This window comes from Coregonus lavaretus (assembly GCF_964263955.1).
Source record: "Coregonus lavaretus genome assembly, contig: HAP1_SCAFFOLD_231, whole genome shotgun sequence".
NCBI lineage: Eukaryota > Metazoa > Chordata > Actinopteri > Salmoniformes > Salmonidae > Coregonus > Coregonus lavaretus.
Window position 1 is genome coordinate 528,164 of NW_028163077.1, and position 24,882 is coordinate 553,045.

General features: G+C 45.5%; 1 protein-coding gene across 2 annotated transcripts in view; it reads left to right on the top strand.

The window, feature by feature from the left end:
* LOC311118522 (E3 ubiquitin-protein ligase pellino homolog 1) overlaps positions 1-24,882 on the top strand; it is an 82,460-nt gene that overhangs the window by 25,710 nt on the left and 31,868 nt on the right. Inside the window, exon 1 of one of the 2 annotated variants that reach the window (XM_084193317.1) lies at positions 16,842-17,227. The exons of the other annotated variant lie outside the window; for it this stretch is intronic. The gene's annotated coding sequence lies outside the window, so the exon portion shown is untranslated. Of the gene's footprint in view, positions 1-16,841; positions 17,228-24,882 lie in introns of those variants that run through there. 2 annotated transcript variants of the gene reach the window in all.

Sequence of the window (24,882 nt, forward strand, 5' to 3'; positions counted from 1 at the left end):
TTTTAGGTTGCAGGGAAATTCTGAGAACGTCTTACTTCTCTGAACTATTTTAGAACATTCCCAATGTCAAACCAGTTGGAGAACGTTTTTTAGAACATTACCAAAATTGAAATTAAATGTAGCCGTATTTGAACTTTTATGAAACGTTGAAATAGCCCAAAAATGTTTTGGGTCAAGTTCATTAAATGTGCTGAGAATGTTCCAAAGCCAAGCAACTATCCTGCACCATTCCCAGGAAGTTGTGGTAAGGTTGTATGCAAAATAACCATAGGACAACCACACTCTCACCAAGTTCTAAGTAACATATGGTTCTCAGAACGTTATGTGGTAGCTGGGAGTATTGTCTGATTAACACTACAGGACCAAGCCAAGCTAGTCTGGTTACACATCCACCATAGTTGCTGGAACCGTGTTGGAAAGGACAATGAGAAAAGAACATATCCGAGCCAGCACAGTACGGTTCAAGACGTTCCTATAGTGTGAATCAGACATCAGTCAAACTGAGGTTGAGAAACATTGTAGAGTAGGAGTGCTGATCTAGGGTCAGGTCCTCCCTGTCCATAATAATGATTTATTTTTTATGACGCAAACAGCTAAACTGATCCTAGATCCGCACTCTTACTCTGAGACGCTTGATAAATAGGGTCCCTGAACACTGTAATTTATATAGGCTGAAGAACACCCTGTACACAGTACAGCTTATAGACCTTAGGCATGTTTTACATTTACCACCTGTTTTGAACAGAAGAATGCATTGATTGGAGGTTTATATTTAGAATTGCTGTTGACGTTTTATGAATAACCCCTTCTACAGTATACGTTGACTGTATTTACACAGATGATAGATATATATAGAATATTTTTTTGTGGGAACTGTGCGTAAAAAATAATATTTGAATGTTCTTGGTATTGTCGTGTTACTGGATACAGCTACTGATGCGTGGGTAAAGAATGGCCACGACAAGAATGACTCATGTTTGATGGACGTTTACTGAAGGATCTTCTCTGATTATGATGATGATGGGAATTTGCATGAAGATACTGGCATTCAGTACATTCAGTTCTTATACAACTGGTGGTAACACAGGCTCTGTCTAGGCGCTCGGGCACAGAACGATGTCCACGTCCGTGCGATGAGCATGCAAGCAAACCTTCAACTAACTGTGGGAAAACCAGACAACTGGCTAACCTAAACATGGCACGCCCACTAACCAACGAGTGACTATCAGAACGTGCACAGTAGAACACATGGGGCAGAACAAGGGGCTATGTCATCTGCACTACAGTATGGATACAAGTGTATTTTGATGAACTGAAATGCTAAACTCAATGTTAGACACAAAAAATAAAACATCTCTTTGCCCTCTGCTATTTCCAGGCCCTCTGGGTCTGAATTCATAAAGCGAATGTGAAAGCGCTGATCTAGGACCAGTTTTGCAATTTAGATCACAATGAATAAGATTACATGGACAGGAGGAACCTGATCCCAGATCAGCACTCCTACTCTGAGGTTCTTTGTGAATATGAGCTCTGGTCTCTTATCCGTATTTTGTTTTGCTTCCTGTTTCCTGTTTTGACAGGAAGTGGTGACCTTGTCTCTATTGGTTACCAGGTGCTCTAACCTCACTGTATTGGCTTGCTGCTGAAGTAGCCTTGGCTTCCGGTTGTTGGTGGTATTCTGTATTGCTGGGGTCTGTTTTGTGCCTGTGCTTGCAGCATACCCCCTATAAAAAAGGACAGGTTGATTGATTGTCCTGATGGTGATTGCATGGGGCTTTTCCCGCCGTGGTTGACTGTTCTGTCAGGTGATCGTGTTTATTTTGATCTCCATTTAGGTTTTGCAGAGGCTCTTCCTGGGGTCCACAAAACGCACAACATGACAAGTAACAAAACACTGATACACTGATAGACAAGGACAGTCACACACATTTAACATACAACCATATACAAACAAAACAACAACAAACAGTATGTCTGTGTGTGTGTGTTACCTGAGAAGGTCATCAGCTTCCCATCACCCTTCTGCTGGACAGAGTGGTGGCTGCTGGATAAAAAGCTTGGACATGTACCGTATTGAAGAGTATACAGTCAGTTTAGTTTGAATGAATACACATCAATGCAGGGACATCTCTCCAGCAGTCCAATGTCCATTCATTGCGTTGTATTACTGTTGTTGTTATAACGTATTATTCCATATGTGAAATCAAAGTGTCCATCAACAACAGATATTGAGGTCTCTTAACTTCCCTGAGCGGGATCAATCAATTGCTCTGATCCAATGGGAGCTCTCTATATATTTCAGAGAGTTTCTATTGGGTTTGGGGATGATTGACAGCAGCCCGTGGTATTCTGGGGGTTCTGAGATTTCTTATTATGTATTTCTAGTGTCCATCCTTCAAGTCGTGCCATTGACCACTATTACTGAATGAGAAATATGTTTACATGCATTGAACCGACAAAGTGCTGAGGACTTGAACCGACAAAGGCTGAAAACAGCTCATGGCAGAAGGAGCTAGTTCACTTCACTCTGTTAGTTTATTGTTTATAAATACTATAATAGAGATGTTACCATGTTACATTATGAAGATAAGGCATCTATACCAGCATGTGTGTTACTGTATGAATTGGAATTGATTGATGTTTTCTGCAGAATTGTGAATTTTAGACAGTAAGGCAACTTTTCAAGGTGACTGTGGAAGTAACATTAGGGTGCTTCCCAAATGGCACCCTATTCCCTACATAGTGCACTATTTCTGACCAAACCCATATGGGCCCTGGTCAAAAGTAGTGCACTATATAGGGAATAGGGTGCCATTTAGAGTGCATTCTTAAACGTTCTTGTTTAACGTGGCATATTTTAGAAAAGTCAAGTTTGTATTATAGTGAGATAGTGTTATACAAATCAAGTTTCAATTGAGGAAAGTGTCATAAATATTTATATGTACCGTATTGGGGTCAAGAGAGCAAGGACCATCACGGTTGAACCTTTTGAGTTTATTAAGTGTTAATTAATGTGGAACTCCAGATCCATTGTGTTTCCTGCATTGCTCACGGTCTGTTGCCTTCTATGTGTTTGCTTGTGCTGCTATTTCCCACATCTTAAGGGACACATCCACATCCATCTGGAATGTATGTGACTTACAAATGACATAACAGGTGTTATGAACACTTATGACTGCAGATGTTATCTTATGACGACTGACATAACACTGTCTTGACACAAATTGGAACTGGGGTTGGGAATCCCTCAAACCCTTCATCATTAGATCGTAACACTGTCATAACAGACATAACAGGTTATATATATATTATGTCAGCTTATGACAACTGACTTAACACTGTCATGACACCAAATTGTTATTTCGGCCAGCTAGTTACCACTAGCCAACTAGCTTATAGATAATATTAAGACTATTCATGTCATTTGTTATGCCATTGTTATGTCAATGATATGTAGGCCTTATGCCAGGGCGTAGGGTTCAGGTAACGTGTTAGCTGCCATAATGTATAGTTTGCGTCCCAAATTGGCACCCTATTCCCTACATAGTGCACTCATTTTGACCAGACGCCAATGGGCCTTGGTCAAAAGTAGTGCACTATGAAAGCAATAGGGTGCCATTTGGGACTGAGCCATAGTGTCAGCTCTGTGACTCCACACTTCTACCTCCTCTATATTCCCCCCAAAGGGCCTGTATATATGTATCCATTCCAGACCTGGGTTCAAATACTATTTGGAATCTTTCAAATACTTTGATCCTTTGCTTTAGCCTGTTTGGAATGCGAGATGGGCGTGGTTTGCAGTTTTGCAACTATTCTATTGGTTCCATTGTGCCAGGCAAGCTCGATCAAGCCCCGCTAAAGTATTTTAAGTTACTGTATTTCAAATATACTGAACAAAAATATAAATGCAACATGTAAAGTGTTTCATGAGCTGAAATAAAAGATCCCAGAAATTTTCCATATGCACAAAAAGCTGATTTCTCTCAAATTTTGTGCACAAATTTGTTTACATCCCTGTTGGCATTTCTCTTTTGCCAAGATAATCCATCCACCTGACAGGTGTGGCATATCAAGAAGCTGATTAAACAGCATGATCATTACACAGGTGCACCTTGTGCTGGAGACAATAAAACGGCACTCTAAAATGTGCAGTTTTGCCACAGATATCTCAAGTTTTAAGGGAGCGTGCAATTGGCATGCTGACTGCAGGAATGTCCACCAGAGCTGTTGCCAGAGAATTGAATGTTCATTTCTCTACCATAAGCCGCCTCCAATGTCATTTTAGAGAATTTTGCATTATGTCCAACCGGCCTCACAACCGCAGACCACGTGTAACCACGCCAGCCCACGACCTCCACAACTGGCTTCTTCACCTGCGGGATCGTCTGAGACCAGCCACCTGGACAGCTGATGAAACTGTGGGTTTGCACAACCGAATAATTTCTGCACAAACTGTCGGAAACCGTCTCAGGGAAGCTCATCAGTATGCTCGTCGTCCTCACCACGGTCTTGACCTGACTGCAGTTTGGCGTCGTAACCGACTTCAGCGGGCAAATGCTCACCTTTGATGGCCACTGGCACGCTGGAAAAGTGTGCTCTTCACAGATGTGTCCCGGTTTCAACTATACCGGGCAGATGGCAGACAGCGTGTATGGCTTCGTGTGGGTGAGCGGTTTGCTGATGTCAACATTGTGAACAGTGTGCCCCGTGGTGGTGGTGGGGTTATGGTATGGGCAGGCATTACCTACGGACAACAAACACAATTGCATTTTATTGATGGCAATTTGAATGCACAGAGATACCGTGATGAGATCCTGAGGCCCATTGTCGTGCCATTCATCCACAGCCATCACCTCATGTTTTAGCATGATAATGCACGGCCGCATGCCGCAAGGATCTGTACACAGTTCCTGGAAGCTAAAAATGTTCCAGTTCTTCCATGGCCTGCATACTCACCAGCCATGTTTCCACCCATTGAGCATGTTTGGGATGCTCTGGATCGACGTGTACGACAGCGTGTTCCAGTTCCCGCCCCTACTTTTTTTTAAAGGTATTTGTGACCAACAGATGCATATCTGTATTCCCAGTCATGTGAAATCCATAGATTCTTATATGAACTGTAACTCAGTAAAATCTTTGAAACTGTTGCATGTTTATATTTTTGTTCAGTGTAGTATTTGAACCCAGGTATGATCCATACTCCTCTGTGACATCAGGTATATGCTGTGACAGCAAACATGCTCCGAAATACTCTTCATGTCTCTGAAACAATAAAACTTTCATGAGTAACGTGTCTTTGGTTGGGTCGTTTTTTCTGCTGATGGTGGTCTACTGACTCATGTTGCATGGTTTATACCTGGGGGCGTTTCTCAGTCAGGTGTAGTCACATGCATGGTTTATACCTGGGGGCGTTTCTCAGTCAGGTGTAGTCACATGCATGGTTTATACCTGGGGGCGTTTCTCAGTCAGGTGTAGTCACATAAATGGTTTATACCTGGGGGCGTTTCTCAGTCAGGTGTGGTCACATGCATGGTTTATACCTGGGGGCGTTTCTCAGTCAGGTGTGGTCACATGCATGGTTTATACCTGGGGGCGTTTCTCAGTCAGGTGTAGTCACATGCATGGTTTATACCTGGGGGCGTTTCTCAGTCAGGTGTAGTCACATGCATGGTTTATACCTGGGGGCGTTTCTCAGACAGGTGTGGTCACATGCATGGTTTATACCTGGGGGCGTTTCTCAGTCAGGTGTAGTCACATGCATGGTTTATACCTGGGGGCATTTCTCAGTCAGGTGTAGTCACATGCATGGTTTATACCTGGGGGCGTTTCTCAGTCAGGGTGTAGTCACATGCATGGTTTATACCTGGGGGGTGTTTCTCAGTCAGGTGTAGTCACATGCATGGTTTATACCTGGGGGAGTTTCTCAGTCAGGTGTAGTCACATGCATGGTTTATACCTGGGGGCGTTTCTCAGTCAGGTGTAGTCACATGCATGGTTTATACCTGGGCGCGTTTCTCAGACAGGTGTAGTCACATGCATGGTTTATACCTGGGGGCGTTTCTCCGACAGGTGTGGCCACATGCATGGTTTATACCTGGGGCCGTTTCTCAGTCAGGTGTAGTCACATGCATAGTTTATACCTGGGGGCATTTCTCAGTCAGGTGTAGTCACATGCATGGTTTATACCTGAGGGCGTTTCTCAGACAGGTGTAGTCACATGCATGGTTTTTAACTGGGGGCATTTCTCCGACAGGTGTAGTCACATGCATGGTTTATACCTGGGGGCGTTTCTCAGACAGGTGTAGTCACATGCATGGTTTATACCTGGGGGCTTTTCTCAGACAGGTGTGGTCACATGCATGGTTTATACCTGGGGGCGTTTCTCAGACAGGTGTAGTCACATGTATGGTTTATACCTGGGGGCGTTTCTCAGACAGGTGTAGTCACATGCATGGTTTATACCTGGAGGCGTTTCTCAGTCAGGTGTAGTCACATGCATAGTTTATACCTGGGGGCGTTTCTCAGTCAGGTGTAGTCACATGCATGGTTTATACCTGAGGGCGTTTCTCAGACAGGTGTAGTCACATGCATGGTTTATACCTGGGGGCGTTTCTCCGACAGGTGTAGTCACATGCATGGTTTATACCTGGGGGCGTTTCTCAGACAGGTGTAGTCACATGCATGGTTTATACCTGGGGGCGTTTCTCAGTCAGGTGTAGTCACATGCATAGTTTATACCTGGGGGCGTTTCTCAGTCAGGTGTAGTCACATGCATGGTTTATACCTGAGGGCGTTTCTCAGACAGGTGTAGTCACATGCATGGTTTATACCTGGGGGCGTTTCTCAGACAGGTGTAGTCACATGCATGGTTTATACCTGGGGGCTTTTCTCAGACAGGTGTGGTCACATGCATGGTTTATACCTGGGGGTGTTTCTCAGACAGGTGTAGTCACATGCATGGTTTATACCTGGGGGCGTTTCTCAGACAGGTGTAGTCACATGCATGGTTTATACCTGGGGGCGTTTCTCAGTCAGGTGTAGTCACATGCATAGTTTATACCTGGGGGCGTTTCTCAGTCAGGTGTTGTCACATGCATGGTTTATACCTGAGGGCGTTTCTCAGACAGGTGTAGTCACATGCATGGTTTATACCTGGGGGCGTTTCTCCGACAGGTGTAGTCACATGCATGGTTTATACCTGGGGGCGTTTCTCAGACATGTGTAGTCACATGCATGGTTTATACCTGGGGGCGTTTCTCAGTCAGGTGTAGTCACATGCATAGTTTATACCTGGGGGCGTTTCTCAGTCAGGTGTAGTCACATGCATGGTTTATACCTGGGGGCGTTTCTCAGTCAGGTGTAGTCACATGCATGGTTTATACCTGGGCGCGTTTCTCAAGACAGGTGTAGTCACATGCATAGTTTATACCTGGGGGCGTTTCTCAGTCAGGTGTAGTAACATGCATGGTTTATACCTGAGGGCGTTTCTCAGACAGGTGTAGTCACATGCATGGTTTTTAACTGGGGGCGTTTCTCCGACAGGTGTAGTCACATGCATGGTTTATACCTGGGGGCGTTTCTCAGACAGGTGTAGTCACATGCATGGTTTATACCTGGGGGCTTTTCTCTGACAGGTGTAGTCACATGCATGGTTTAGTCCTGGGGGCGTTTCTCAGACAGGTGTAGTCACATGCATGGTTTATACCTGGGGGCTTTTCTCAGACAGGTGTAGTCACATGCATGGTTAATACCTGGGGGCTTTTCTCAGACAGGTGTAGTCACATGCATGGTTTATACCTGGGGGCTTTTCTCAGACAGGTGTGGTCACATGCATGGTTTATACCTGGGGGCGTTTCTCAGACAGGTGTAGTCACATGAATGGTTTATACCTGGGGGCTTTTCTCAGACAGGTATGGTCACATGCATGGTTTATACCTGGGGGCGTTTCTCAGACGGGTGTGGTCACATGCATGGTTTACACCTGGGGGCGTTTCTCAGACAGGTGTAGTCACATGCATGGTTTATACCTGTGGGCTTTTCACAGACAGGTGTGGTCACATGCATGGTTTATACCTGGGGGCGTTTCTCAGACAGGTGTAGTCACATGCATGGTTTATACCTGGGGGCTTTTCTCAGACAGGTGTGGTCACATGCATGGTTTATACCTGGGGGCGTTTCTCAGACAGGTGTAGTCACATGAATGGTTTATACCTGGGGGCGTTTCTCAGACAGGTGTAGTCACATGCATGGTTTATACCTGGGGGCGTTTTTCCGACAGGTGTGGTCACATGCATGGTTTACACCTGGGGGCGTTTCTCAGACAGGTGTAGTCACATGCATGGTTTATACCTGTGGGCTTTTCACAGACAGGTGTGGTCACATGCATGGTTTATACCTGGGGGCGTTTCTCAGACAGGTGTAGTCACATGCATGGTTTATACCTGGGGGCTTTTCTCAGACAGGTGTGGTCACATGCATGGTTTATACCTGGGGGCGTTTCTCAGACAGGTGTAGTCACATGCATGGTTTATACCTGGGGGCGTTTCTCAGACAGGTGTAGTCACATGCATGGTTTATACCTGGGGGCGTGGTTCCGACAGGTGTAGTCACATGCATGGTTTATACCTGGGGGCTTTTTATTGAGCTCTATGGGGGTTAGGCCTTCCCATATTGAGCGCAATGGGGGTTAGGCCTGCCCTTATTGAGCTCTATGGGGGTTAGGCCTACCCTTATTGAGCTCTATGGGGGTTAGGCCTGCCCTTATTGAGCTCTATGGGGGTTAGGCCTTCCCTTATTGAGCTCAATGGGGATTAGGCCTTCCCTTATTGACCTCTATTGGGGTTAGTATGAAAAATGTATGCACTCACTAACTGTAAGTCGATCTGGATAAGAGCGTCTGCTAAATGACTAAAATGTAAATGTTAGGCCTGCCCTTATTGAACTCTATTGGGGTTAGGCCTGCCCTTATTGAGCTCTATGGGGGTTAGGCCTTCCCTTAAAGACCTGCTGAGTGAATGAACAGTGTGTTGTGGCTCAGATTTGTGTTAATGCATATGTTTATGCAAAGGTGTGTGTGTGTGTGCTTAAAGCGCATGGGGGCTTTCACATCCTGATCCCCTACAGATGTTAGAGCCTGGTGAACACAAACACACAGATCTCCCTCAAACACCTCTTCATCTACATTTTAGTCATTTAGCAGACGCTCTTATCCAAAGCGACTTACAGGAGCAATTAGGGATCGGGGATTAGAACCAGCGACCTTTCGGTTACTGGCACAACGCTCTTAACCACTAAGCTACCTGCCGCCCCATCTCTCTCCTCCCTTAGCTCTCCTCCACATCTCCCCGTCTCTCGTCCTCCTCCATCTCCCGTCCTCCTCCCCATCCTCCTCCCCCTGTCCTCCTCCCCATCTCCCCGTCCATTGTCCTCCTCCCCATCTCCCCGTCCTCCTCCCCATCTCCCCGTCCTCCTCCCCATCTCCCCGTCCTCCTCCCCATCTCCCGTCCTCCTCCCCATCTCCCCGTTCTCCACCCCATCTCCCCGTCCTCCTCCCCATCTCCCCGTCCTCCTCCCCATCTCCCCTTCCACCGTCCTCCTCCCCACCAATCGTCCTCCTCCCCATCTCCCCGTCCTCCTCCCCATCTCCACGTCCATCGTCCTCCTCCCCATCTCCCCGTCCTCCTCTCATCTCCCCGTCCCTCTCATCTCACCTCCATTACAGCTGCTATTAGCATTTCAAACAGGGGGCTCAGAGAGGGAGCATGGCTTCTAATCAGCTCTGTTTACTTAAAGCACCTCACCTCTCTCAAAACACCAGGGTCGTATTCATTAGGGCCCACCGTAGCAAAACATTACAAAATGTTGTGCAACAGAAAACTAAAATGAGGGTTTCTTATTGGACAATTTCAGGTAGTCCCTGTCTGTGTCAGTTGACTTTTGGCACCTTTGGTGCCTAATGATTCTTTAAAATGTTATTTCGAAACTCATTTTGACCTGGTTTGATCTGATTCAAATCTAGATGTTGATCTGTGTTGTTTCTGTTGATGTCTGAGGGTATTGGCCCTTGTTCTAAAGTCAAGGACACTTTATTTAAATAGGATGTCTTATTTAGAGCATGGGCTTTTCCTATTGGTGTGTATCCCTTGGTGACGTGACCTACAGACGCCAACATTAACACTTGAACTTCTACTAATAGCTTCTCTCTCTCTCTCTCTGTCTCTCTCTCTCACCAAACTGTGTTACACAAACACAGGTAGATCACATATGTGACTCTGCCCAGTCACCCACATGCTCCCTGTAAATTCCCTGCAATATGCTAAACATTCTGAAAACATGTGTACATGGTTACTGTCTCCATGGTAGCCTGACAACAGCGCATGAGCCTGCCCCTAAACACCAGAGCCAGTGATAATCCTGTGACACCATCGCAGGCTTCTCTCCACACACACACACACACGCTTTAGGCTCCCTTTACGCTGCTGAACGCAATCCAGTTGTTGCTATGTTTTGGTGCTTTAGCCCTGACAACAACAACAACAACAACATAACCCTGAAATGCACTCTTGGTAAGAGCAAATCAAATCAAATCAAAATTTATTTTTCACATGCGCCAAATACAACAGGTGTAGACATTACAGTGAAATGCTTACTTACAAGCCCTTAACCAACAATGCAGTTTTAAGAAAAAATACCCCAAAAAATCACACAAAAAAATACAATATAAATTAATACAAAATAAAAGTAACAAGAGCAGCAGTAAAAATAACAATAGCGAGGCTATATACAAGGGGTACCGGTACCGGGTCAATGTGCGGGGGCACCGGTTAGTCCAGGTCTCTGCAATGCCAAAGCCATGCACTGTACTCTTATAACATCACATGGGTGGGTAGGACAGGCAGACATCCCTCTTTTCATAATCAAGACTTGTGGATCAGACAACCTCACAACACCAAATCCATAAAACCTATGAAAGGTGTGTATTTGTGGTAATAAACTTGTGTGGGCAACTGTCTCGGTCTACTTTGCACACTGTTTGTTTGAATTGAGCCCCTTCAGAATGTAACTCTGTGAGTTCCAATTTGATGTTTAACGAGTCCTCATACAGAGGTGTATTCACTTCAGTGGCCTTTTGGAAAAGATAACTATTAGCCAAACATCCATCAGACCTGAAGCAGCCTATGTGCTTTTGCATGTGGAGTCAAAGGAAGGTGTGTCCCTGTGTGCCTGAGTCAGACCTGCTGTGTTCAAATAAAATGTGCACCCTTTTAAATACTTTTTGCATTTGCCCTAGCCTGCCTGGCGTGCCAGATGGTTGAAGTTTGCATTTTGCAACTATTCTATTGGTCGATTGCGCCAGGCAAGCTCAATCAAGGACCAGCTAAAGTATTTAAAACGATTTCGAATAGTATTTGAACCCAGGTCTTGACTCTAGAGGTGCTCTGTCCCAATGTTTGGAATGTTAAAGGGAGGTGTTGTGTTGGTGTTGTAGCTATGGCAACATAAACAGGAGTAGCAGGTCGTTTGCAAACAGAGATTAGAACATGATGGGCCTATGTACTGTATGTTCCCGTGTAGCTCAGTTGGTAGAGCATGGCGCTTGCAACGCCAGGGTTGTGGATTTGATTCCCACGGGGGACCAGTATGAAAATGTATGCACTCACTACTGTAAGTTGCAGAGCGTCTGCTAAATGACAAAAATGTTATTTTTTAAAAAGTAAATGTCTTAGGTAAAGGCTAAGAGAGAGAGAGAGCGTGTGTAGTCCCTGCTGTGGTCCCATGTCCCACCCTATTCCCTATATAGTGCCCAGAGCCCTGGTCAAAAATAGTGCACTACATAGGGAATAGGGTGCCGTTTTGGCCGTAGCTGTGTGTTTTACAGCCCTCTGACAGTGAGAGGGGTGAGGAAGCGTGTGTTTTTGATTACCTTGACGACGGTCTAGTTTAATGAGTATTTAATCTGTCTTTGGCCCCAGTAGAATTTTTCCACTTACTGCATCCAGGGGATCATCTTGAATTCCATGTATGTTGTTTTGCTTTGTGACCCACGAATTGAGGTGTCTTTTGAGCCGCAACCCACCATAAGGGTTGAGCAGTGAAAAAACATACACAAAAACATATCTTGGCAGCTGAGAGAAAATGTTGCAGTTTCAAAGCTATTCTCCTGCAATTCCACACATCCTGGTATGGAGCTGAAAGAAAATGTTGCAATTTGAAAGCCAATTTCCTGAAATTCTATACACTTTTCCATTGAGCTGAGAGAAACATTTGCAGTTTTTAAGCATATTTCCTACAATTCTATGCATTTTGACATGGCTAATGTTGTGTTCTTATGCTCAAATATTCTAAGAAAATCAATGGGGGCCTGATTGTCTAGATTTTATTTTGTTGTTTGTAAATTCTCAAAGATGATAGGCTGTTATTGACAAATGTATAGATCCATGGTCTTTTCTACATACTTTCTATTTGGTTTTAGTCGTTTAAGTTTACACTGAAAGCATTATTCTATCCCGAAAATATATTTCTAAAAAACCTTTTTTTGGGGTGGGGGGCAATGTCATCCCGCGACCCACAAGTGGGTTCCGACCCACCGTTTAGGAACCACTGGTGTAGAAGACACATACGTATGTACATACGCAGGGTAAGTTACTTTCTATAGTTATAGTTACTAGTTAGCTGTCCAAAATTGTAATCACTAATGTAACTTTTGGATTACCCAAACTCAGTAAAGTAATCTGATTACTTTCAGTTACTGTTGGATGACTTTCCCTTTAAGAGGCATTAGAAGACAAAAAGGATCCATCAAACACATTTGGTGTGTCATCATAGTGGTCTCTGATTGGTGGTCATCATTTGGTGTGTCATCATAGTGGTCTCTGATTGGTGGTCATCATTTGGTGTGTCATCATAGTGGTCTCTGATTGGTGGTCATCATTTGGTGTGTCATCATAGTGGTCTCTGATTGGTGGTCATTTGGTGTGTCATCATAGTGGTCTCTGATTGGTGGTCATCATTTGGTGTGTCATCATAGTGGTCTCTGATTGGTGGTCATCATTTGGTGTGTCATCATAGTGGTCTCTGATTGGTGGTCATCATTTGGTGTGTCATCATAGTGGTCTCTGATTGGTGGTCATCATTTGGTGTGTCATCATAGTGGTCTCTGATTGGTGGTCATCATTTGGTGTGTCATCATAGTGGTCTCTGATTGGTGGTCATCATTTGATATGTCATCATAGTGGTCTCTGACTTGTGGTCAGACTCTCTCAGGTGGAACAAACTTAAACTTGCACCTTTTTTCAATGCTGAATTTAATGTCATTGACAAAACAGAAAGGTGTCATAATGTTCTTGTTTTTCGCAAACCTCCTTTCTGAATTTAAAAGTAATCCAAGAAGTAATCATCTAGTTTTTCAAAAGTATCTGTAATCTGATTACAATATTTTTTCTGGTAACAAAACTGATTACATATTTGTTGTAATCAAATGATATGTAACTGATGATATGTAATGAGTTACTCCCCAACCCTGCACATACATAGGCATGCAGACAGACAAACACAGGCACGGACGCACGCACACCATCTCTCTCTCTCTCTCTCTCTCTCTCTCTCTCTCTCTCTCAAACACGCTTGTATGAGCCAGGGGAATGAGTAAGAGACATGACATAATGAGGTAAACAAGGTAGTGATCAAAGGGATGATGGTGCATTCGTTCCCTTCACACACACATTTTTCAAACACACACTTTCATTTTCTCCTTCATTTTACAGCTTGTACATTTATTTGTATTTATTTATTTATAGGGGACAATGCACATGAATCAACATCAATATTACAATAATGCAACATCCATGTAAATGTGCCGGGGTTAGCCAAAAGCTCATTTACACCAGTAGTCCCAGGGCAGGTAAGGGCAATTACACAGCCACAATACAAATACACACTAAAACAATACAAATACACACTAAAACAATACAAATACACACTAAAACAATACAAATACACACTAAAACAATACAAAATACTCACTAAAACAATACAAAATACAAATACATTACATACAATAATATATCATTCTAACAACAACAACTTATTCGTAATAAAAACAGTCATCTTACATGTGAGGAACCACAGATAACTCATTCTCCCGAGTGGCGCAGTGGAGATCCTGGTTTGAATCCAGGCTCTGTCATAGCCGGCCACGACTGGGAGACCCATGGGGTGGTGCACAATTGGCCCAGCGTCGTCCGGGGTAGGGGAGGGAATGGCCGGCAGGGATGTAGCTCAGTTGGTAGAGCATGGTGTTTGCAATGCCAGGGTTGTGGGTTCAATTCCCACAGGGGGCCAGTATGAAAAATAAAAAAATTATGTATGCACTCACTAACTGTAAGTCGCTCTGGATAAGAGCATCTGCTAAAATGTAAAAAAATGTGTACAGGTTTGGATAGATATGAGTCATGCTTTAAATGTAAAAGTACAATAAACCGTGCAGCTTCTCAAGTCCATGGGTAGTATAGTGTAGCTCTAATGCTTTTTGTCTTTGTGTAAAGGAACCAAGAATGGCAGTGCATGGAAAAATGCACTCAGAAAGTCACAGGACAATGGAAGGAAAAAGTTACATACACAGAAAAATGCAAAAAAAGGCAAAACACACAGACAAGCACACACAAACACACAGACAAGCACACACAAACACACAGACAAGCACACACACCCTCCTATGGAATGAGAAGGAAAGCCCTCTGCCCGTAGACCTATGTGATGACTTGGGACTCCATTCAATTTCTCCCTTCCATTGACATCTATAGTGCTGGCATCTATAGAATAGGTTCACCCGGGTGACATATTTGTCACACACGATGAGTGTCCACCATCGGCTGTGAGGGCAGTAGACCGTGAGCCCCATGCACCCAGGCTTCGGAGGCTTGCTACAGCCTCTCTCAAACTCCTGTGTGGGAGAGAGAGAGAGTCCCTAATGAAATTGGCAGCCTATTATTCCCTATATAGTATACTGTATTGAGGGAATTTGCCATGTATACAAAGATTCATCTGTGTGGCATGAAGGTCTGGAGTATAGCGAGACTATATCTCGGCTGGGATCTATCGAGCCCAAGATCTACTCTTAAGCAATAAGGCAGGCAGTGCTGAATCATGAATACAGTAACAGGTCAAATCAAATCAAATTATATTTGTCACATGCGCCGAATACAACAGGTGTAGACCTTACAGTGAAATGCTTACTTACAAGCCCTTAACCAACAATGCAGTTTTAAGAAAAAACAAGTGTTAAGAAAGTATTTACTAAATAAATTGAAGTAAACAATAAATAAATTAAAATGAAAAGAATAAGCAAATAGAAAAATAACAAATAATTAAAGAGCAACAATAAAATAACAGTAAAAAAGGCTATATACAGGGGTTACCGGTACAGAGTCAATGTGCAGGTAGATGGCTTTGTTCAGACCGGCGCGATAGTGGAGGGCCAGTCAACCCATAAAGTCCTTTTACTTTTGCATAAGGACCTTATCTTTCATATCAGCAATAAAAAAATAAAATAAAAAAAAAGGTTAAATTGATACACACCCTCGTAGGGTTAGGGTTAGTGTTTCCATACAGCCATATCTCCATGTTACAGTGCGTGTTGATGGAAAACAGACGGAAGACAGAGGCGACCACCTGTGCTAAATTAGCTATCTAGCGTGCTCCGAACACCTGTGTGAAGCGTATCTCGGGAAGTGTTGCGGAAGTGTAGTTTTGGTGGATAGAGGCACCCATATATGTATGGATCTGTGCTAACCTGTTACAGTAAGTATCTTTTTAATTTGAAAGATTATTTCCTCGCTGATGAAAGTGCCATATGTTTTGAAAGCAGTATCGCAAGCGATGACTATTGACATTTCTAAACAGCATCGGGATTGTAGTTTACATGAGCCAGTCGTGGGCGAAGTTAACCGCTGAAAACTGTAGGGAGAAGGCAGAATGCTGCCTAGTTTGAGAGTTAGGATCTATCAACAGACCCAGAAACATAATATTCATTTCTTTAAAAAAATAAATACATTTTAGTCATTTAGCAGACGCTCTTATCCAGAGTGACTTACAGTTAGTGAGTGCATATATTTTTCATACTGGCCCCCCGTGGGAAACGAACCCACAACCCTGGCGTTGCAAGCGCCATGCTCTACCAACTGAGCTACAGGGTAGAGCATGGCCTACAGCTTGCTACGAACAAGCACTGACAAATTAACATAACATCTCAGATCACAGGACCACACCCCACAGCATAAATGTACATAGCAACCATTCAGCACAGACCACACATGACCTTCAGGGAACAAAAACTCTAATCTGGACAAGTTTATGAGGTGTGGTTTAATACCATTTTAAATGCTCCCCAGTAATTAGGGTCCCCTGGGAAACACTGACCAACACTTTGGTTCCTGCCTTGCCACACAGTCCCATGTAGCTCAGTTGGTAGAGCATGGCGTTTGCAACGCCAAGGTTGTGGGTTCGATTCCCACGGGGGGCCAGTATGAAAATGTATGCACTCACTAAAAGAAACTGTAAATTGCTCTGGATAAGAGTGTCAGCTAAAATGTAAAATAAGGGCAGTAAATTACACTAGGTTCACCTGAATGAGCCATATTATATTGCCCTTTTCTGCTGTCTTGTTCTTTGACGGACTGCGTGGTTTTACTCAATTTCATTACATTAGCTGTAGGCTACAACATGAATGAATAATATATAAACAATTTGCACTTCACATTCCAAAACAAGTACTTGCATGGTGGCTTCAAAGACAGGTTTAGATACTATGTGGTGGCTTGTTAGGTCGAGAGCTCAACTACGATATCCACAATCCCTTTCGCATCATACGCAGCAGGTTTTTTCTCCGATCAGAGTACGATACAACTCAAAGCGAGACGTCTCTGTTTATGTCCAACATATTACTCTGCTGTCGTGTCCGCACAGAGAGCGAAGCATTAAAAAAAAAAAAAAAAACCTTTTGGGGAATTTCACTTTGTACAGGAAGAAAGCCACCACGAAACGTTGTAGGATTGGCCATTCTGACTCGTTTTTGTCTCAAACGTTGAGAGATTTGTTGACAAATTGCCTTTGTTAGTTAGCAAGCGAGCTAGCCAAACGAAGTTGGGCTGAAGCGGCTGGTGGTAGATTGCTGTCACTGAGCGGTGAGGAGGAGAGAATCGACGGGAACAACCACACCATCGACTCCGCTGTAAGTAGAACTAGCTAAGGCTAGCCTTCCTCCCATTTACAGAAGATCGCTGACCATATTAGCTTGCCAATCAGTTGACAAACTCCTGTTTTCCTTTGTGAACCCGCTAGATAGCTAGCTAACGTTAATATGATTGCTTGCTAGCTGGTGGAGAGATGTACCAGGTAGCTAGTGATTCCTCTCAAAAACCTAGTTAACTAATAATGGTCATAATTTTGGCTATAACCCAATATTCTCTTAACGTTAGTCATAACTATTTATTTTTGGGTCATTGTAATATATTATAATAATATTTTATCCAAAGCTATTTAGCAACAAATGCATACATTTTTACGCATGGGTGGTCCCAGGAATCGAACGCACTATTCCGGCTTTGTCTACCAACTGAGCTACTAGCTAAAAAACTAGGTTTTGAATGCAAGTTGGAATGGGACGTCAGCCCCTTGTTCAAGCCTCTGGTCTGCTGGCTAGCCCTGTTTCTGCCTTTGTTGGTCCGGTCTGGCGATGACTTGGATCAGCCTTTTTGACATCCATGTCCTGTTGTCGTATCAATCGTTCGGTTCCCCCTTTCCAATTATCTTATCTCTTATTTTATTGCGGATCAATAGCTCGAATGGTGATTTGACTTGCCAGTCAGCTATTGTTGTTTAGCTACAAACGTTGCCATCATTGCATTGCCAAAGGTCAACATGTTGTTTACAAACGGATTTTTGGCCAGAATATCTTTTGTTTGTGAATTTGAGATTGTACACACACACACAATATGTTTTACTATCCTTGTGGGTACCTACAATTGATTTCCATTCAAAATCCTATTTAACCTAACCTAACCTTAACCCCTAACTCCTAAATGTAACCATAACACTCAACCTAACCCCTAAGATTAAAATAGCCTTTGTCCTTGTGGGGATGTGGGAAATGACCCCACAAGGGAGAATTTTCCTTGTTTTACTCTCCTTGTGGAGACTTCTGGGGATTTCCGGTACCCACAAGGACAGTAACACACACCCCTTTCCACTCCAGAGGGTCTGAGGGGGTCTGTCATCTATTGAATCTGTCTCTAAATCAGGTCTTCAGATAAAACCCAGCTTGTGGTCAGTCAGAGGATGACTGCCTGATGCAGGTATCAGCTTACATGTGCATCAGTTTTAGCTGTGTAAGACACACACACGCAGGCACTGTGCATGTCAGTTTCAGTCAGGAAACCGGAGTGAAATCCTGATGGGATCAGACAGACGGGAACGGAGAGGTCTGGTGTCTTAATAGATGAAACGGCACCGTGTATCCGTAGTAACCCCTGCCTATCCAGCGTATCCGTAGGAACCCCTGCCTATCCAGCGTATCCGTAGTAACCCCTGTCTATCCAGCGTGTCCGTAGTAACCCCTGTCTATCCAGCGTGTCCGTAGTAACCCCTGCCTATCCAGCGTGTCCGTAGGAACCCCTGCCTATCCAGCGTATCCGTAGGAACCCCTGCCTATCCAGCGTGTCCACAGGAACCCCTGTCTATCCAGCGTATCCGTAGGAACCCCTGTCTATCCAGCGTGTCCATAGGAACCCCTGTCTATCCAGCGTGTCCGTAGTAACCCCTGTCTATCCAGCGTGTCCGTAGGAACCCCTGTCTATCCATCGTGTCCGTAGGAACCCCTGTCTATCCATCGTGTCCGTAGTAACCCCTGTCTATCCAGCGTGTCCACAGGAACCCCTGTCTATCCAGCGTGTCCACAGGAACCCCTGTCTATCCAGCGTGTCCACAGGAACCCCTGCCTATCCAGCGTATCCGTAGGAACCCCTGCCTATCCAGCGTATCCGTAGTAACCCCTGTCTATCCAGCGTGTCCGTAGTAACCCCTGTCTATCCAGCGTGTCCGTAGTAACCCCTGCCTATCCAGCGTGTCCGTAGGAACCCCTGCCTATCCAGCGTATCCGTAGGAACCCCTGTCTATCCAGCGTGTCCACAGGAACCCCTGTCTATCCAGCGTATCCGTAGGAACCCCTGTCTATCCAGCGTGTCCATAGGAACCCCTGTCTATCCAGCGTGTCCGTAGTAACCCCTGTCTATCCAGCGTGTCCGTAGTAACCCCTGTCTATCCAGCGTGTCCGTAGTAACCCCTGCCTATCCAGCGTGTCCGTAGGAACCCCTGCCTATCCAGCGTGTCCACAGGAACCCCTGTCTATCCAGCGTGTCCGTAGGAACCCCTGTCTATCCAGCGTGTCCGTAGGAACCCCTGTCTATCCAGCGTGTCCGTAGGAACCCCTGTCTATCCAGCGTGTCCGTAGGAACCCCTGTCTATCCATCAATCCGGTTTTCAATTTGGGCATTCCTGTGTGTGTAAATGAGCTATTCTCGGGAGCTGTTGCGTCATGAGGCTTGGTACTGTGTGTTTATATGCACACTGTGGGCCTGTGTGTTTGGCCTGTGTGTGTGTGTTTGGCCTGTGTGTGTTTGGCATGTGTGTGTTTGGCCTGTGTGTGTTTGGCCTGTGTGTGTTTGGCCTGTGTGTGTTTGGCATGTGTGCGTTTAGTTTGTGTGTTTGGCCTGTGTGTGTTTGGCCTGTGTGCGTTTGGCCTGTGTGCGTTTGGCCTGTGTGCGTTTGGCCTGTGTGCGTTTGGCCTGTGTGCGTTTGGCCTGTGTGCGTTTGGCCTGTGTGTGTTTGGCCTGTGTGTGTTTGGCCTGTGTGTGTACACTGTATGAGTCTGTACTCTGGACGGAATGCCTGGGTAGTTTTCCAGGTCGTAACTGTGGGTGTATGAGGCTTGGGACATCTGAGCAGCTTAGGCTAGGCTGTAGGCGATACTCTGCAGTGTGTGAAGCTTGGCACACTGCTCTCCACTTCAGCTTATTCACTCCATTCAGTGTGCTGGGCGTGCGTTTGTGCATGTGAGATGGAGGATTACGGGGGTTTGTCATGGAAAGTGGGTCAGACAGTGAGCATGTTTTTACTGCCGTTTCAGTTAGTGGGGTAAGAAAGACAAAGGCCCGGTAAAACATCATCAGCAACTTCAAATCAGGACACTGTGGCAGTTTTCTTCTGCACCTGACTGGAGAAACATTTTAAACGGGAAAAAACCGAATAATAACCCCAAGTCTGTCTGTTGTTGGTGTTCTGAAGCACCACCTCTAGTCTAGCAGCTCACAACATTACAAATGCTGCTCCGGGGTGATGTTTCCCCTGTGGTCCTCTGTAGCTCAATTGGTAGAGCATGGCGCTTGTAACGCCAGGGTAGTGGGTTCGATCCCCGGGTTAGAGAGGAGTGCTGGTAGTAGTAGCTAGGGTTAGAGAGGAGTGCTGGTAGTAGTAGCTAGGGTTAGAGAGGAGTGCTGGTAGTAGTAGCTAGGGTTAGAGAGGAGTGCTGGTAGTAGTAGCTAGGGTTAGAGAGGAGTGCTGGTAGTAGTAGCTAGGGTTAGAGAGGAGTGCTGGTAGTAGTAGCTAGGGTTAGAGAGGAGTGCTGGTAGTAGTAGCTAGGGTTAGAGAGGAGTGCTGGTAGTAGTAGCTAGGGTTAGAGAGGAGTGCTGGTAGTAGTAGCTAGGGTTAGAGAGGAGTGCTGGTAGTAGTAGCTAGGGTTAGAGAGGAGTGCTGGTAGTAGTAGCTAGGGTTAGAGAGGAGTGCTGGTAGTAGTAGTTAGGGTTAGAGAGGAGTGCTGGTAGTTAGGGTTAGAGAGGAGTGCTGGTAGTAGTAGTTAGGGATAGAGAGGAGTGCTGGTAGTAGTAGCTAGGGTTAGAGAGGAGTGCTGGTAGTAGTAGCTAGGGTTAGAGAGGAGTGCTGGTAGTAGTAGTTAGGGTTAGAGAGGAGTGCTGGTAGTAGTAGTTAGGGTTAGAGAGGAGTGCTGGTAGTAGTAGCTAGGGTTAGAGAGGAGTGCTGGTAGTAGTAGCTAGGGTTAGAGAGGAGTGCTGGTAGTAGTAGCTAGGGTTAGAGAGGAGTGCTGGTAGTAGTAGCTAGGGTTAGAGAGGAGTGCTGGTAGTAGTAGTTAGGGTTAGAGAGGAGTGCTGGTAGTAGTAGTTAGGGTTAGAGAGGAGTGCTGGTAGTAGTAGCTACGGTTAGAGAGGAGTGCTGGTAGTAGTAGCTAGGGTTAGAGAGGAGTGCTGGTAGTAGTAGCTAGGGTTAGAGAGGAGTGCTGGTAGTAGTAGCTAGGGTTAGAGAGGAGTGCTGGTAGTAGTAGTTAGGGTTAGAGAGGAGTGCTGGTAGTAGTAGCTAGGGTTAGAGAGGAGTGCTGGTAGTAGTAGCTAGGGTTAGAGAGGAGTGCTGGTAGTAGTAGCTAGGGTTAGAGAGGAGTGCTGGTAGTAGTAGCTAGGGTTAGAGAGGAGTGCTGGTAGTAGTAGTTAGGGTTAGAGAGGAGTGCTGGTAGTAGTAGCTAGGGTTAGAGAGGAGTGCTGGTAGTAGTAGCTAGGGTTAGAGAGGAGTGCTGGTAGTAGTAGCTAGGGTTAGAGAGGAGTGCTGGTAGTAGTAGCTAGGGTTAGAGAGGAGTGCTGGTAGTAGTAGCTAGGGTTAGAGAGGAGTGCTGGTAGTAGTAGTTAGGGTTAGAGAGGAGTGCTGGTAGTATTAGCTAGGGTTAGAGAGGAGTGCTGGGAGTAGTAGCTAGGGTTAGAGAGGAGTGCTGGGAGTAGTAGCTAGGGTTAGAGAGGAGTGCTGGGAGTAGTAGCTAGGGTTAGAGAGGAGTGCTGGGAGTAGTAGCTAGGGTTAGAGAGGAGTGCTGGGAGTAGTAGCTAGGGTTAGAGAGGAGTGCTGGGAGTAGTAGCTAGGGTTAGAGAGGAGTGCTGGTAGTAGTAGCTAGGGTTAGAGAGGAGTGCTGGTAGTAGTAGTTAGGGTTAGAGAGGAGTGCTGGTAGTAGTAGTTAGGGTTAGAGAGGAGTGCTGGTAGTAGTAGCTAGGGTTAGAGAGGAGTGCTGGTAGTAGTAGCTAGGGTTAGAGAGGAGTGCTGGTAGTAGTAGCTAGGGTTAGAGAGGAGTGCTGGTAGTAGTAGTTAGGGTTAGAGAGGAGTGCTGGTAGTAGTAGTTAGGGTTAGAGAGGAGTGCTGGTAGTAGTAGCTAGGGTTAGAGAGGAGTGCTGGTAGTAGTAGCTAGGGTTAGAGAGGAGGATGGTGGAACAAGCTCCCTCACGACGCCAGGACAGCGGAGTCACTCACCACCTTCCGGAGACATTTGAAACCCCACCTCTTTAAGGAATACCTGGGATAGGCTAAAGTATTCCTTCTAACCCCCCCCCCCCCCCCAAATTGTAAAGTGGTTATCCCACTGGCTATAGGGTGAACGCACCAATTTGTGAGTCGCTCTGGCTAAGAGCGTCTGCTAAATGACGTTAATGTGCCCTTGAGCAAGGCACTTAACCCTAATTGCTCCTGTAAGTCGCTCTGGTTAAGAGCGTCTGCTAAATGACTAAAATGTAAATGTAATGTAATGAGTGCTGGTAGTAGTAGCTAGGGTTAGAGAGGAGTGCTGGTAGTAGTAGCTAGGGTTAGAGAGGAGTGCTGGTAGTAGTAGCTAGGGTTAGAGAGGAGTGCTGGTAGTAGTAGCTAGGGTTAGAGAGGAGTGCTGGTAGTAGTAGTTAGGGTTAGAGAGGAGTGCTGGTAGTAGTAGTTAGGGTTAGAGAGGAGTGCTGGTAGTAGTAGCTAGGGTTAGAGAGGAGTGCTGGTAGTAGTAGCTAGGGTTAGAGAGGAGTGCTGGTAGTAGTAGCTAGGGTTAGAGAGGAGTGCTGGTAGTAGTAGTTAGGGTTAGAGAGGAGTGCTGGTAGTAGTAGCTAGGGTTAGAGAGGAGTGCTGGTAGTAGTAGCTAGGGTTAGAGAGGAGTGCTGGTAGTAGTAGCTAGGGTTAGAGAGGAGTGCTGGTAGTAGTAGCTAGGGTTAGAGAGGAGTGCTGGTAGTAGTAGCTAGGGTTAGAGAGGAGTGCTGGTAGTAGTAGCTAGGGTTAGAGAGGAGTGCTGGTAGTAGTAGCTAGGGTTAGAGAGGAGTGCTGGTAGTAGTAGCTAGGGTTAGAGAGGAGTGCTGGTAGTAGTAGCTAGGGTTAGAGAGGAGTGCTGGTAGTAGTAGTTAGGGTTAGAGAGGAGTGCTGGTAGTAGTAGCTAGGGTTAGAGAGGAGTGCTGGTAGTAGTAGCTAGGGTTAGAGAGGAGTGCTGGTAGTAGTAGTTAGGGTTAGAGAGGAGTGCTGGTAGTAGTAGTTAGGGTTAGAGAGGAGTGCTGGTAGTAGTAGCTAGGGTTAGAGAGGAGTGCTGGTAGTAGTAGCTAGGGTTAGAGAGGAGTGCTGGTAGTAGTAGCTAGGGTTAGAGAGGAGTGCTGGTAGTAGTAGTTAGGGTTAGAGAGGAGTGCTGGTAGTAGTAGTTAGGGTTAGAGAGGAGTGCTGGTAGTAGTAGCTAGGGTTAGAGAGGAGTGCTGGTAGTAGTAGCTAGGGTTAGAGAGGAGTGCTGGTAGTAGTAGCTAGGGTTAGAGAGGAGTGCTGGTAGTAGTAGCTAGGGTTAGAGAGGAGTGCTGGTAGTAGTAGCTAGGGTTAGAGAGGAGTGCTGGTAGTAGTAGCTAGGGTTAGAGAGGAGTGCTGGTAGTAGTAGTTAGGGTTAGAGAGGAGTGCTGGTAGTAGTAGCTAGGGTTAGAGAGGAGTGCTGGTAGTAGTAGTTAGGGTTAGAGAGGAGTGCTGGTAGTAGTAGTTAGGGTTAGAGAGGAGTGCTGGTAGTAGTAGTTAGGGTTAGAGAGGAGTGCTGGTAGTAGTAGCTAGGGTTAGAGAGGAGTGCTGGTAGTAGTAGCTAGGGTTAGAGAGGAGTGCTGGTAGTAGTAGCTAGGGTTAGAGAGGAGTGCTGGTAGTAGTAGCTAGGGTTAGAGAGGAGTGCTGGTAGTAGTAGTTAGGGTTAGAGAGGAGTGCTGGTAGTAGTAGTTAGGGTTAGAGAGGAGTGCTGGTAGTAGTAGTTAGGGTTAGAGAGGAGTGCTGGTAGTAGTAGTTAGGGTTAGAGAGGAGTGCTGGTAGTAGTAGCTAGGGTTAGAGAGGAGTGCTGGTAGTAGTAGCTAGGGTTAGAGAGGAGTGCTGGGAGTAGTAGCTAGGGTTAGAGAGGAGTGCTGGGAGTAGTAGCTAGGGTTAGAGAGGAGTGCTGGGAGTAGTAGCTAGGGTTAGAGAGGAGTGCTGGGAGTAGTAGCTATGGTTAGAGAGGAGTGCTGGTAGTAGTAGCTAGGGTTAGAGAGGAGTGCTGGTAGTAGTAGTTAGGGTTAGAGAGGAGTGCTGGTAGTAGTAGTTAGGGTTAGAGAGGAGTGCTGGTAGTAGTAGCTAGGGTTAGAGAGGAGTGCTGGTAGTAGTAGCTAGGGTTAGAGAGGAGTGCTGGTAGTAGTAGCTAGGGTTAGAGAGGAGTGCTGGTAGTAGTAGTTAGGGTTAGAGAGGAGTGCTGGTAGTAGTAGTTAGGGTTAGAGAGGAGTGCTGGTAGTAGTAGCTAGGGTTAGAGAGGAGTGCTGGTAGTAGTAGCTAGGGTTAGAGAGGAGTGCTGGTAGTAGTAGCTAGGGTTAGAGAGGAGTGCTGGTAGTAGTAGCTAGGGTTAGAGAGGAGTGCTGGTAGTAGTAGTTAGGGTTAGAGAGGAGTGCTGGTAGTAGTAGTTAGGGTTAGAGAGGAGTGCTGGTAGTAGTAGCTAGGGTTAGAGAGGAGTGCTGGTAGTAGTAGCTAGGGTTAGAGAGGAGTGCTGGTAGTAGTAGCTAG